Below are 13,840 nucleotides of genomic sequence, written 5' to 3' on the forward strand. Positions count from 1 at the left end.
GGGGAGATAAGCGTCCCCCCCCCCCCCCCCGACCCCCAACACACACACACACACACACACACACACACACATTATTCCTAACCTAGGCGAGGGTCTGCCCGCTGGCCTGCAGTGTTTCCAATCCTGCTCTCCCGCTCAGGAGAGCGGGTGTCTTTGTCTTTGAGAGAGCAGGTCAGCCCATGGTGTGGGGGAGGGAGCGTGCTGCTGGAAGACCGGGTGAGCACGTGTGTGCTTGTGGTGGGGGGCAGGTGGGGGCTGTGGGTGCTGACAGATCCCCAGGGCCCTCTCCCTCCAGTCTGCCCTCTCTACTCTTAGCCCCTCAGCTGCAAGGTGTGCATGTGCATGCGTGAAGCAGCTCCCTGCTCGGGATCCTGTGCTAGGCCGGCAGGAGGTAGGCAGGGAATTAGACACGGTCCCCACCCTTAGGAGAAAGCCTTTCAGAAACATGCCCCAGAGGCCCCAGGGGGTGGTTGCTGGGCAGGCAGCAGGAGAGTGTCACTGGCTTTGGATGCATCCTCTCCAAGCTCTGGGGTAGGAGGGCCATGTCTGTCGTTTCACTGAGGAACTCCCAGTGCCTGGAACAGAGGAGGAATTGCGTTAACGCTTATTGAACGAATAAAGGGAGGGGCGAAGCCAGAAGGCATTCTAACAAAATGGTGGGGTGGGCCTAGACAGTGTGGACAGTCCCTAGCCAGGGCGGCTCTCAGGGTGACCAGTCATCCTGGTTTTGAAGTCCTGCAACTGGGAGGGCCCTCGGTCCCAGGAAAACCTGGATGGTTGGTCACCTGAGCTGCGCCTCCCCTTGTCAAAGAGCCCCTTGCAGTTGGTCCTTCCAGGACCTTCTGTCCCTGACCTTCCCTGTGTCCCTTCTCTTTCTTCCTTGCCAGCAGGGTCTCCGCTCAGGTCTCCTGGGTCTAGCCTTGCCCCAGCCGTGACCCCCCGGCCTGACCTCCTGGGCTGCCCACTTCCCTTTCACTCGGCCACTCCTGATAAGGAGAGTAGAAACAGGTTTGCCCTTTCACCTCTGCATATCTCTTCACAAAGCCCTGCGTCCCCACATCCTGGGTCACATCCTGCAAAGCCTGGCACCTCCCCCAGGCTGCAGGCCACCAGCCTACAGCTTCAGGTGGGAGAGGAGCGTGGGGACGTGGGTGTGGCAAAGGCCACAGTCCTTAGGATGCGGGCCTCCCCCTGTTCTGGCAAGGGCCAGTCCAAGGCCTTGCTCCCAGGACACAAGAGCTGGCGGGCCGTGCCGGCCGAGCTGGCCGATTCCTCCCTGGGACTTTGACTGACATTCTTGATGGAATTGGCCGGATGTTTCTCCTTCACAAGAGACACAGCCTCGAGCGAGACAGCTGTGCCTTGCTCAGCCAGCTGCAGCGGGAGGTGCTGAGAACTCCGAACCCACACTTCCTACTTTTGGGATAACATCGCCAGGCCAAAAGGTCTCCAGAGAAGGGGTGTGGGGGCTTCTATGGGGTCCCAGCAAGGTCAACAGGACTCCTATCTGATTATCTTCTGCCCGCATCCCTTCTGAGCTCTGTTCTCTGGTTGGGTCTGTGGAACCTCCCCTCCCCCCCCACGTGGGCTCTCTTCTCTGACCCTGGCAGGCAGTGCCATGGTGGACCACCTAAGACTTAGGGAGCCCTCAGGTCTGGCGTCGACCCCAAATCGTGCCAAAACCCTCTCATTTTTGAGGAATGTGACTTCTGGGTACATTATTGTCCTCAACCTCCAGCCCTAAGACAACAAGTGTGATCAGGTGCAGCTATTACTCGAAAGGGTAATCTTTGCTGCTTCAGAGGCATTTTGTGAATTCCAGGATTTGGGGGATATCGGTATTAACAACATCCACTGTGGCTTCGAGACGGTCAGGGCTGTACAGCAGAGGATGTTTTCTTTCGGTGACATCCTGCTGCAGCAAATACCATAGGCAGCGTGGAAGACGGAAGTTTAAGGATGGCAGGGGCTGTGAGTGCTAAGGGGGCCTTCCCGCCCTTCATCTTGGGGTAGTGTGGGTGACTGTAAGGTTCGTGAATGAGAAGGAGGCTCAGTGGCTCACGTCTTTGTTTCTGTATCTTTTCCAGCCCTGTGTTTCAAACTTGGATCACGTCAGTAGAACCTTCATGACTTGGGCCACATCTGAGTGCCACTTGTACTGTTAACATTTTTGAAACTCACTGTGTATGTACACACACACACACACACACACATCTTTTAAAAGGGAATTTTACATCCTCACCATAAATGGAACACCAGTAGCACTTGCTGTAAACAGAGTAGCTATAAAAATAAATAAAGTGAAAAGCAGCCAAGTTATTACATTGTAGTGGGGATAGAGGGCTGCGAGTCTCAGGTTTGCTTTCTTTTCTCAAACAGGAATGTTAGCGAGTGTGAGGGTGTGTTGCCTCCCCCCCTCACATTTGCACATCTTGGTGACCAGTTACAGCTGCTATTTAAAGGGCACATTACAATCAGGAACGAGAATGGGAGGGGAAGGATTTTCTCCCCCTGTACTCAGGGTGCCATCTAAGAAGTGCTGCCAGAAGCACCGAGTGGTTCCCTGGTCACAGGCCTGGAGTGTCCATCCCAGTCAGTTCCCGACAGCGCCATCCCTGGAGCCTTCTGCCATCAGACACCTGCTCCTTTGCAGCCATAGTCTTCGACCTACAGATGGAGTTCTTGGAGACCAGGGGTACTGATGTGTCCAGAACATTCCAACTCGAATGAGACAACTCCAGAGGGATGACTCCCACATTCCTTGGTGAGGCTACGGGGATTTTTCTTAGAGAGACAGAGACAGCCCTACTAAGCATGAGAACAGGCAGGGCATTTGAGATGCACGTCTTGATGCTGCTGTGCTGCTTCGATGGCATTCTCAGTTCTGCCCACTCCTCTGAGTTCTAGACTCGCATGCCCAGCTGCCTGTCCTCTCTACCTAACCATAGGCCCAATGAGTGTCTCGAACTTTAGCATATCCAGATAAAGCAGAACTCTCGATTTCCCCCAACTCGACTGTTCCCCCAACCCCCCATTTTGATGAAGATACCACTATCCTCCAGTTGCTCAGGCCAAAAAGCCCACACACGCCCTGCCTCATGGCACAGGTGGTAGCGTACCAATGTGCAGTGCTGGAAGCCACATGGCTACCTGTAGGTTGGGATCCTGGGTTGACTTGAAATACACTGAGCACAGGTGTGCCCACAACCCTAAAGGGGCCTAGGGAACAATGAGGCCCTATCAAGGGTCTCTCTTTCTCTTTCTCATCACATAAAAACACTATACTTAAAAAAAAAAAAAAAGTCCACATGGCCCCTTTCTTTTCCTCCCACTCCAGATCCAATCCAATCCATCCATCTGTCCTGTTGGCTCCACCTTCAGAAGATATCCAGACTCACGTGACTTCTGCTTCCATCTGGTCCCTGCCCCCACTGTCTCTTATCTGGACTACTACAAATGCCTCCTAGCTGGTCTCCCTGCTCCTCCCCGTTCTCCACACACCAAAGCCAGAGTGATCTTTTGAAGATCTAAATCTGATTCTATTATCCCTTGATTCAAATCTTCCAGTAGCTTCTTGTGATGGAAGAAAACCCACCATGAGCTGGGCCTTGCCTGTCTCTCTTCCTCTGCCCTCGCACAGCCTGCCCTGGCTACGCTGGCTTCTTCTGTTGTTCTAGCTCTCCACCACCTCAGGGCCTTTGGCCTGCTGCTCCTGCCATAGGAGCGTGCTTCCCCCTCCGCGCACAGCTCCAGCCTCACCCTTCAGTCCATCCAGGCCTGCCTGAGGGGCTCTTCCCTGGAGAGGCCTCCTACAAGACAGCACCATCAGTCTCTAACCCCTTACCCTGCCTCGCCTCGTTTTATCTCCTGGCACTTACCGCTACTCGTGGTGTTTGTTGAGAACATCTTATTTCTCTCTCACTTTTGAAGAATAATTCCACTGGATACAGAATTCACGTTAGTGGATGTTTTTCTTTCGATGCTAACTATTTCACTTCACTCTCACTGGCTTGCATGATGCCACAGTGCCTGAAGGAATTACTGGGTCCTCGGGAACATCATGACGCATTCTGACATAGAAAACACAGAAAAATGACTTTCCCATCGACCTAATGTTACTGTTTTTTAAAAACCCACCCTTTCTTCCTTCCTTCCTCCCACCCTTAGTTTCTTTCCTCTTCCTCCTATGAAGGAGGCACCCCCAGCGGGGTCTCAATGTCTTGACCCACCAGCTTTCAGCCAGCCTCGGATCAGATTCAGCCCCTTTCCAAACTCTCCCAGGCTGCCTCTACCTCTAGCCTCCCTCTTCCTCCTGCTGGGACAGGGCTGGGAGGGCTGGTCCAGGTTCAAAGCTACGGGGATGTCGGGGATGTCAGAGTCTGGGAATGAGGGCTTCTATCTCAGGGCAGAGTGGAAGAGAAACCCATAGATGTTTCTTTGCAACTGGGTTGGACCCGCCTCCTGTAAGATTACCCCTGGGGACCCAGAGTTCTTCATGGCTCTGGTCTTTCCATAGCCAGCCTCCCAACACACACACACACACACACACACACACACACACACACACACATGCACTTCCCAGTGGAGAACCAGGAGGGGACAGTAGTAGTTGTAGGTTCTCAATTCCCAAATTGAGGACTCATCCCTGCCTCCTGTCACTACCCTCAGCCCCCTCCCAGTTTCTCCTCAACTCTTTTTTTTTTAATTCTTTTTTTTTTTTTTTAGAATTATTCTATTTAACTTTATTTATTTACTTATTTATTTTAATTTTGACGAGAGGTACAGAACAAGAGAGAGGAGAGAGAGGGAAGTGAGAAAGCAAGCTGCCAGGTCTAGGATTCAAACCATAGTTGGTGAGGTGGGAGTCTAGTACCCTTAACTACCATGCCACTTGCCGCCCCAACTCTTTAAATACTCAGAGCGGTCTAGGAGCCAAGGCCCATTTTTACTTGTTTGTTTTTGAGAGATTTTTGCTATAGGGCACGTGCATTTGCCAGAGAGAGAGAGAGACAGAGAGAGAGAGACAGAGAGACAGAATGTGAGAAATCATCCCTCGGGGCGAGGGGGGTGGTAGATGGTCATCTATAATCCCTTCTCCTCCATTTTCCTCTGGGGATCTTTTTTTTTTAGAGGTTTTTGCTATAGGGTGCGTGCGCTCGCCAGACAGAGAGAGACAGAGAGAAAGCGAGAAATCACCCCCCAGGGGGGATGGCCATGCCGCAATCCCTTCTCCTCCTTTCTCCTCTCAGGATCTTGGGCACGCACGCACACGCACCTGGCATGAGTTTTAAGCCACTGGGTCCGGGACGTGGTCGACTATGTGGGTGTCCAGCAACATAGCCATTACGCTAACTGCTGGCCCCTCCTCTGGGGATCTTGAGCATGCATGCAAACATGCCCAGTGTGAGTCTTAAGCCACCAGGTCAGGAACTCGAATAGCTGTCGAATGCATGGAAGTCCAGCAGTGTAATCCTTATGCCATCTGCTGGTCCCCTCAAGCCCTTTTCTATTTTGATGAATATAGCTGAGAAGAGAGAGAGAGGGAAGGGTTACTGTCCAGACACAGGGGATGGATGCCAGGACCCAGAGGAACAGAGCAGGCCAGGAAAGATACTCTATCCCCAGATTAAAGTGGCTGGGGCCCCGCAATTGTGCACGTGACTGGGCAAGGCTGGGGCAGCCTGGGCTTTGCTCCTAGAGGCTGCTCAGGGGCAAATCTGCACAGCCTTGGAGGGGGCTATGTACAGGGTATCAGGTCCTTGGATGGCGCTGTCCCTTTCCCTCCACCTCACCTCACGCAGCCAAGCTGGCCCCAAGCCCCAAGGTTCCCTAGCCAGGGAGTTCAGGACCAGGGTGGAGGCTCAGAACCCAACCCTGCATGGCCAAGATCCCCTGCAGACCTACAGCACGCACTCCCCACCCCCAATTCCAGACCTGTCCAGTGCCTGCACAAAACTTCACAAGCTCAGTCTTCGCAGTCCCTGGCTGCCCCATTCCCAAAGCCCTTCCCTGGTGTCAGCAGCAATTTCCTGGCAGACCTGGTGACAGGAGCCTGAGCCAGCCCAGGGGAAACCCAATGCCATGGTGTCAGAGTGGGTGTCCCTCGGTGTCTGGGGAATGGGACTGAGACTGTGCAGAGTTGAGCAGCCTGAGGGGGTGGGGACTCCCACTGCCCCTCCTCCAGGGCTCCTCCACCTCTCCCACGCTTAGCGGATATTACTGCACCCACTCCCCGTACACCCAAGGACCCTGATAAAAACAACTCTTTCCAGCTCCGTAACTGGACCAAGGCTTAGAAAAAGTCACGTGCACCCAGATTCAGAGCCTGGGTGGGCAGTGCCCTGCTCTGGACAGACACATCCTCCCCTCCCTGTAGTGGGAGGGTATTGCTTCAGGGAGGGGCAGAATGGCCTCAATCCCTTCCCTCCCCATTCTAATTTTTTTCTTTCTTTAGAGATTTTTGCTATAGGGTGCATGCACTTGTCAGAGACAGAAAGCAAGAAATCACCCCTCGGGGGGACGGTCACACTGCAATCCATTCTCTTCCATTCTCCTCTTGAGATCTTGGGCATGCATGCACATGTGCCCAGCGTGAATTTTAAGTCACTGGGTCCAGGACTTGAACTGCGGTCGATTATGTGGGAATCCAGTGATGTAACCATTAAATCATCTGCTGGTCTCCCCCAATTCTAATTTAATTCCAGCATCCAGAAAAACTTCTGCATCCCAGGTTATCCATGGCCAGCAGGTCACAGCTTCTGCCTCTGGTTTTACCTTGTCACTGGTTTGTGCAGGGCACCCACCTTCTCTGTTAGCTGCCGTGCTCCTTGGGGGGAGGACTGAGCCTCCTCTCCTCTGTATCCCCCGCAGGGTCACAGGACTACTTTCCAAGGATGGGTCCTTGAGGGTGGATACTGGTCAATTTATGTGATCTGTGTCCCCCAACACACCCGTGTTCTTTCCTTTTATATCTGAATATGCCCTCTGTACCCTAGAGCCAAATATTGGACAGTCTCCGTTCTTGGAATACCCATAGTGCACACAGAGAGTCAGACTGGAAAAATATTCAGTAGATTACAGGCTAGACTTTGGAGCCAAGCATTCAGCCTGTAATAATGTGTCAAGAGCTTGGGAGATTTGTCCATGGCATGTGTGACAGTGCACACACAATGGGATTTTTTTTTTTTTTGGTCTGGTGCTTCTTAATGGCTTGGGCGTAGTCGATACATTTGTACACACATACTCTGAATTTGAATTCTGCAGCACTAATGCGTTCTCCATTTTCCTGGATCGTGTGTGTTCCCTTCACTCTTGGCATGAGGCAGGGGTCAAGGTCTGCTGCAGTGGACTGGGTTAGATTGACTATCTACCAGGGTGAGATGACTCCTGGGCTGGAGGAGACACTGAGAAATGGGGCTGGGAGATACATCCACAGGCCTCAAGCCATGGGCAAGCAGCCATTTGTTTGATTTGGGCCTAAGTCCTGGCTCATGTCAGGTTAGCTCTTTCCTTGCAGTCAGCAGCCCTTCTGTTGTTGTAGAAACTTCTGTGGGGGCTGGCTGAGCAATTGCATCCCTACTCCCTCCTTAAGAAGTCCTCTGCCCAGGGACCAGCAGTTAGCATAAAGGCTGTCGCAGGACTACCATGTAGTCGACTGTGTTTCAAGTCTCGGACCCGGTGGCTTATACTCACACTGGATGCATGTGCGTGCGTGCCCAAGATCCAGAGAGGAGAATGGAGAAGGGATTGCAGTGTGGCCATTCCCCTGGGGGATGATTTCTCGCTTTCTGTCTTTCTGTCTCTCTGTGTCTTTCTGGCTAGCGCATGCGCCCTATAGCAAAAACCTCTCCAAAAAAAGAAAAAAAAAAAGTCCTCTGCCTGAAGCATAGCTCTGTACTTGGTGCTCGAGGCTGGCCTCTGGCTTTTCCGGGAGCTCAAAGTCATCCTTTCCTGAGCTGTGAAATGCTGCTGCTAGGGACCATCAGGTGCTGGATTCCCACGTGGCTGACTGTGGTTCGAGTCCCGGACCTGGAGGCTTGCTTTCTCACTTTCTCTCTCTCTCTCACTCTGTCGCTCTCTGATCAACTTAAAATAAACAAATGAATGAATAAATAAATACAAGTTAAATAAAATAATTCTTTAAAAAATGCTGCTGCTCGGTTCATCTCGGAGGTCGCCTCGCAGTCCTGTCTCAGAGGAAACTGAGGCCGTATGTGCAATCATTTGCTCAGACCTGCCTAGCCCTCTGAGGTTCTAGACCATAGATCCCCCAGCCCACATCCCTGCTGTCCTGACTGTAAGTCCTATAAGATGCTTTTAGTAAGTATTTGTGGCATGTGGAGACCTGGACTGGGTCTCAGGCTAGGTAAGAATATCTCCCAAGAAAATAATACAGCTGCTCCTAAACTTGTGGATTTGACGGGCCCATGAAGCAGTTCTAACAATAAGTTTTTTCTTTCTTCCATAGGAAAAGAAAGGAGAGGGAGAGAGAGAGAGAGAGAGAGAGAGAGAGAGAATCCCCACCTGGGTCTTGATGCCACAGTGCACCGGCTTCAGCCAGCCCTGGATGATGGACACGTATGTGCCCAGTATACGAGGGGATGTCTTCAGACACACACCTGGAGCCCTCCCACGTGGTCAGCCCCACAGAGAGCTGTGTTATCACCGCACCTCCATCTGGCCCCTAATTAAACATTTTTAATTGAAAGATGGACATAGAGTTGACACTTTTTATTTTGCCGATAATAGGCTTTCTAGAGGTCTTACTTTCATCTTAATAAGAAAGCACATTTAAAATCAGCTAATGGGTGATATTTCAAAATTTCAAACCAAAACGTATTCATATAAAGAATTCACTACTTCTTTTTCTCCTTCACCTCAGACTGATAAAAGTGATGGGCCGGGACCAGCAGTTAGCGTAATGGCTATGTTGCTGGACTCCCATGTAGTTGACCGCAGTTCGCATCCTGGACCCAGTGGCTTAAAACTCATGCCAGGTGCATGTGCGTACGTGCCCAAGATCCTGAGAGGAGAATGGAGGAGAAGGGATTGCGGCGTGACCATCCCCCACTAGGGGGTGATTTCTCACTTTCTGTCTCTCTCTCTCTCTCTCTGTCTGGCAAGCACATGCGCCCTATGGCAAAAACCTCTAAAAAAATTAAATAAATAAATAAATAAAGTCATGGGCCAAAACACTTCTGTGGGCTTGAATTGAAAGACCCAGATCTGTCCCAAGGAGTTTATGCTCTGGTCTAAGGAGGGGGACTGATTGGCACAGACCCCAGCTGTCACGCACAGTCCAGTGTGGGAAATAGTGACCCAGAGTGTTGGGGTCAAGTTGGGTCGTGGGCGGGGCCTGTCCCTGCTCTGGTTCCTGCTACTGGAGACCCAGGGGGCTGGGAAGGGCCTCTGGAGCTCTGCCTCGATGGTGTGATATCCTTGTTTCCAACTGGGGGCTTTGACCTGTGCACTGGCCTGAGCTACTGGACCCCAAGGGCTGGGGCACTGACCGGATGTTCTGAGCCTTGGGGCCATGTTCCAACCTCCAGCGCTGTGACTTTGGACCAGCCCCTGAGCTTTTCTGGGTGCCTCTACTTCGCTCGTGGTGCCAGCGTGAGCATAGCCACTGATACAGCAAGTGTACTGTTATGTGGCTGCAGGGGTCGTTTTAAAGGGGCCGCTCAATGTCCTAGACTCCAGAGCAAAGTCCATCACTTCGTCTTACAGACAGGAGAGCAGGGCCTATGAAGTGGCCCATGAGGTCATGAGGTGAGCTGCAGAGATAGTGCAGGGGTCCCGGCCTAGGCCTGGCTTCCGGCTCCCTCTTCACAGCCCTCCTCCACACTGCATGGCCTCTGGGGTTTCACCCAACCTGAGCTCTACCCAGGAATGTTGGTTTTCTCCCAGCCCCTTGCCACCCTGGGCTTTCGTCCTCTACCTAGACCAGACACCTCTCAATTTTTATGGTGTGTTTGACCTAAGAGAACCTGTCCCTCACGTGCTGGCCCATCTAGGCATGAAGCTCAAGTCTGGACACTGGCTCGATGGCCACCCCTGGCAGAGGGTCCTCCAGTTAATAGATGGTGGACGCCACCGTTGACCCTCCGCACTTCCTCTCATCCTCCCTCGCTCCAAAGGCCAGGAGGAAGCCCCTCTTCTGGAACAATTACTCACTGTTGACTCTTCTGGGTTCCAGGGGCTCCCTTGGCTTCCTGCGGTCACCTCCACTTCCTGCAGGACTCAGCACCACCACCCCTCCTGCCTCACTCCAGATTGTGGGCAGCTCAGGCCCCTCTGTGGCGTCCCTCCCTCCTTCCCATCCTTTTCATCCTCCCTGGCCGAATCTTCTCCCTTCAGCCTTATCTGCCCCGGCATCTGACCTGCAGATGCACTCCCTGCTCTGTGAGCTCCTGACCCCGGGATGGCATCCCCGCCCTGCCTGCCTGCCCTGGGGCCAGCTCCGGCCTGGTCTCCTTCCCTTTAAAAGCCCCCATGTCTTGAAGCTGATTAAAACAAACACAGCTCATATTTTTGTTCTTAATCCAATTCTGTGCTGGGCCAGGGTCGGGGAGGGAGGATAGGATGACAGAAACGCATTCCTTGCTATGCCAGGGGGGAGAGCCAGGACCAGGTGCCCGCCACGAAGTCCCCAGAGCCCAGAGGACATGGTCCCAGGGGCGCTGGTGGACAGTGGTGGCTGGGCCTCCCCGGGCAGGTCTCAGCTGCTGCTCCCAAGAAGAGTGAGGGAGCAGTTGTGGGAGGAGTTCCCAAGGGCCTGCCCAGAGCAGAGGTGACAGGTCCTTCTGGGAGCAGCCAGCTGGGGGCAGGGGCTTCTAATAGAGGCCTTTATTCTCTCCAGTTTGGAAAGGAGACAAGATCCTCTTGTCTCAGCCGATCCCTGCTCGTGACATCCCTCCTTAACACTTGACCTTGGAGTTCCTCAGACACACAGGCCCAGACACACACTGTTGAAAACTGGTCCTCCCATAGGCACGGCTCACAGGCCTCTGGCCCCACCACCCTCACCTCCCAATGGAGGGACCAGCCAGTGGGGTGCGGAGTGGAGGAGAAGTCCCGTCATATTGCATTCGGCCTGGCTGCTGAGGGACTGGGTTTGAATCGTTTTCTGCCACTTGACTGTGGCAAATTTTTGAATCTAGGACTTTCATTGTCTGTGAAATGGAAGCAGTTGTACCTACCTCGTAGGTGTTTTGTGAGGCTGTGTCCTCAGAATACAGACACTAAGCACAGTATCTGGCATGACACTGCCCAGGGTGCAAGTGCGCTGTCTGAAACCACAGTCACACACACGAAAGAGCCTGACTGCAGGTGTTAATGCGTCTTAGAATGATGGTGGATTTTAATGTTAGACAGACATTAAGAGGCAACCTTGTCCAAGAGAGGAGGGAAAAAGTTGGTAAGATCATATAAAAAGATCAAAAGGGAAAAGCAGAAAAAGGACAAGTAAGAACATAATAGAATAATCCAGAGAAGGAGAATATGAATGAGCCTAAAGAATGTGAAACAGGGGACCAGCAGTTAGCGTAATGGCTATGTTGCTGGACTCCCATGTAGTCGACTGCAGTTCGAGTCCCGGATCCGGTGGCTTAAAACTCACACTGGGCGCATGTGCGTGTGTGCTCAAGATCCTGAGAGGAGAATGGAGGAGAAGAGATTGTGGCATGGCCATCCTCCTGGGAGGTGATTTCTCGCTTTCTGTCTCTCTTTCTCTCTCTGCCTGGTGAGCACACGCACCCTGTAGCAAACGCCGCCCCCCCCCCAAAAAAAAGAAGTGAAACAGGAAGAATGAGAAAGGTGAGGAAATCACAGGGACTTCAAAAAGTTTCTGTAAAATGTCATTACTAGTTTATTTTGGTGGTGTGGTGGTTAAGGTGGCTGAATTCCACATGGTTGACGTCACAGTTCAAGTCCTAGACCTGGTGGCTTGAGAAACATGCCAGGTATGTGTGTGTGCATGCCCAGAATCCTGAAAGAAGGGAGAAATGGAGGAAAAGGGATTACAGCATGGCCATCCCTCCCTGGGTGGTGCTTTCTCACTTTCCCTCTTTTTCTCTGTCTCTCTCTGGTGAGCACATGTACCCTGTAGCAAAAACTAAAAAGAAAAAAAAAAGTTTATTCAGGTACAAAAAATTTTGAAATCCATGCAGAGTTTCTTCATAGTACACATTTTCCCTGACCTTTTTGAAAATTCCTTTCACTGCCAAAGGAATGAAAGAGGAAAAGAAAGAGAAAGAAAGAAAGGGAGGAAGGCAGGCAGGCAGGTGCAGAGGTGGGGGCAGGGATGGGAATCTGGGTGGGGAGGTAAGAATCAAAGAAAGACCCATGAAGGATAAGTAGGGAAGGAGCTAGAGAAGATAGTCAAGAAGAGAGAGGGCTGTGGAAGGCCGAGAAGGATCCCAAAGAGAAGGGCCAGCTGGTGAGGCGTCTTGGTGTCTGCCTTGGGAGTCTAAAGGACTAAGATTTCTCCCCTGCCTTCCAGAACACAGGATGAATTCCCTGTCCACCGGAACAGCTTCCCCACCCCACCCTTCACACAGTTATGAGAGGTCTCTGGACCAGCTAGGATTAGAGGACAGGTGGAAAACATCTCTTTGGGTCTGTAGGTTATAGCAGGTTCATAAAACTGTAGGTTTGGGGCCAACAGGCAGTATGGTGGTTAAGGGTGCTAGATTCCCACATGGACGACCGTGGTTCAAGTCCTGGACCTGGCGGCTTGCTTTCTCACTTTCTTACTCTCTCTCTCTATCCCTTTATGGTCAAGTAAAAATAAATAAAGATAAATAAAATAATTATATGTTAAAAAAAAAAGAACTGTAGGTTCTAAGTGTTTCAGGGTTAAAAAAATCTTGAAGATCCACTATTGAATCCCTATGGAAAGCTCACCTGTCTGGCCCCTCTGGGATGACTTGAATACCTGTCAGGTCTGCCCCTTCAGAGGTGTTTACTGGCCCTCCCAAGACTGATTTATGTAGCTGCTGTGGCTGAGTGTCAGTCACCAGTTAAACAACAATTTTGTGAGTACCTATTTCATACTCACTGGGAAGACGGAGAGCAAGATCGGGGATCCTAGCACACAACCTGGGCCCATAGAGGATAGTGCTCGGTCAGCCTGACTGTGCCTCTCAGGGTCCTCTTTCATACTCTGTGGTCACTTTGTTTGACCTGTGACAATTCCCCAAACCACACCTAAAAACCAAGATGCATGAATAGATCAGGGGATGGGGGACTGGAGATGAGCCATAAAAATCTTAGGTTCCCTCTAAACACAGAGTGGGCCTTTGAAAGCGCAAAGCACTTTTACGTGCTAGTTAAACGGCCTTCCCGTGGTGTCGTCAGGATTTACAGGGAGGTGGGTGGGGGGTGGGGGAAGACGAGGCCAAGGGCAGCCTTGACCTACTGGTCTTTAGGAGCTCACTCTGGGGTTCAGAGGAGACGGGAAGAAGGGGAGGGCTTAGCTTAGCAACTTCTTGACTGTCATGGTCCATTTATCAGGCAGGGACAGTAAGGCTCTTCTGTCATGCTCTGAGCTCTTGAGCCCTCCCTTGGGGCAGTGCTGATGGCCAAGCCACGTATTCCAGACCAGCAGGTTCCCCACCAGAAGACAGAGAAAGAACTCCACAGAGGCCGAAGCCAGGATGCCGTGTGGATTTCAGGCACGAAGTTCTAGAACCACACAAATGGCTTCATGAGGAGACATTGTCTTGCTTACATCTGAGGCCAACACCCAGGAACCATGGGAGTGCCAGGGCGCCTGCCCCAGCTCAACTCCATGAGTTAGAGATGCCCACCCACCAACCTGCCTCCCTGTGACAGCCTGTCG

At 52.0% G+C, this 13,840-nt stretch overlaps 1 pseudogene; it reads left to right on the forward strand.

Moving 5' to 3' along the window:
* Positions 1-1,314: 1,314 nt before the first annotated feature.
* LOC102494206 (60S ribosomal protein L10-like) overlaps positions 1,315-13,840 on the forward strand; it is a 15,326-nt pseudogene continuing 2,800 nt past the window's right edge.

Source organism: Tupaia chinensis, unplaced genomic scaffold, assembly GCF_000334495.1.
Source record: "Tupaia chinensis unplaced genomic scaffold, TupChi_1.0 Scaffold000270_1, whole genome shotgun sequence".
Classification (NCBI taxonomy): domain Eukaryota; kingdom Metazoa; phylum Chordata; class Mammalia; order Scandentia; family Tupaiidae; genus Tupaia; species Tupaia belangeri.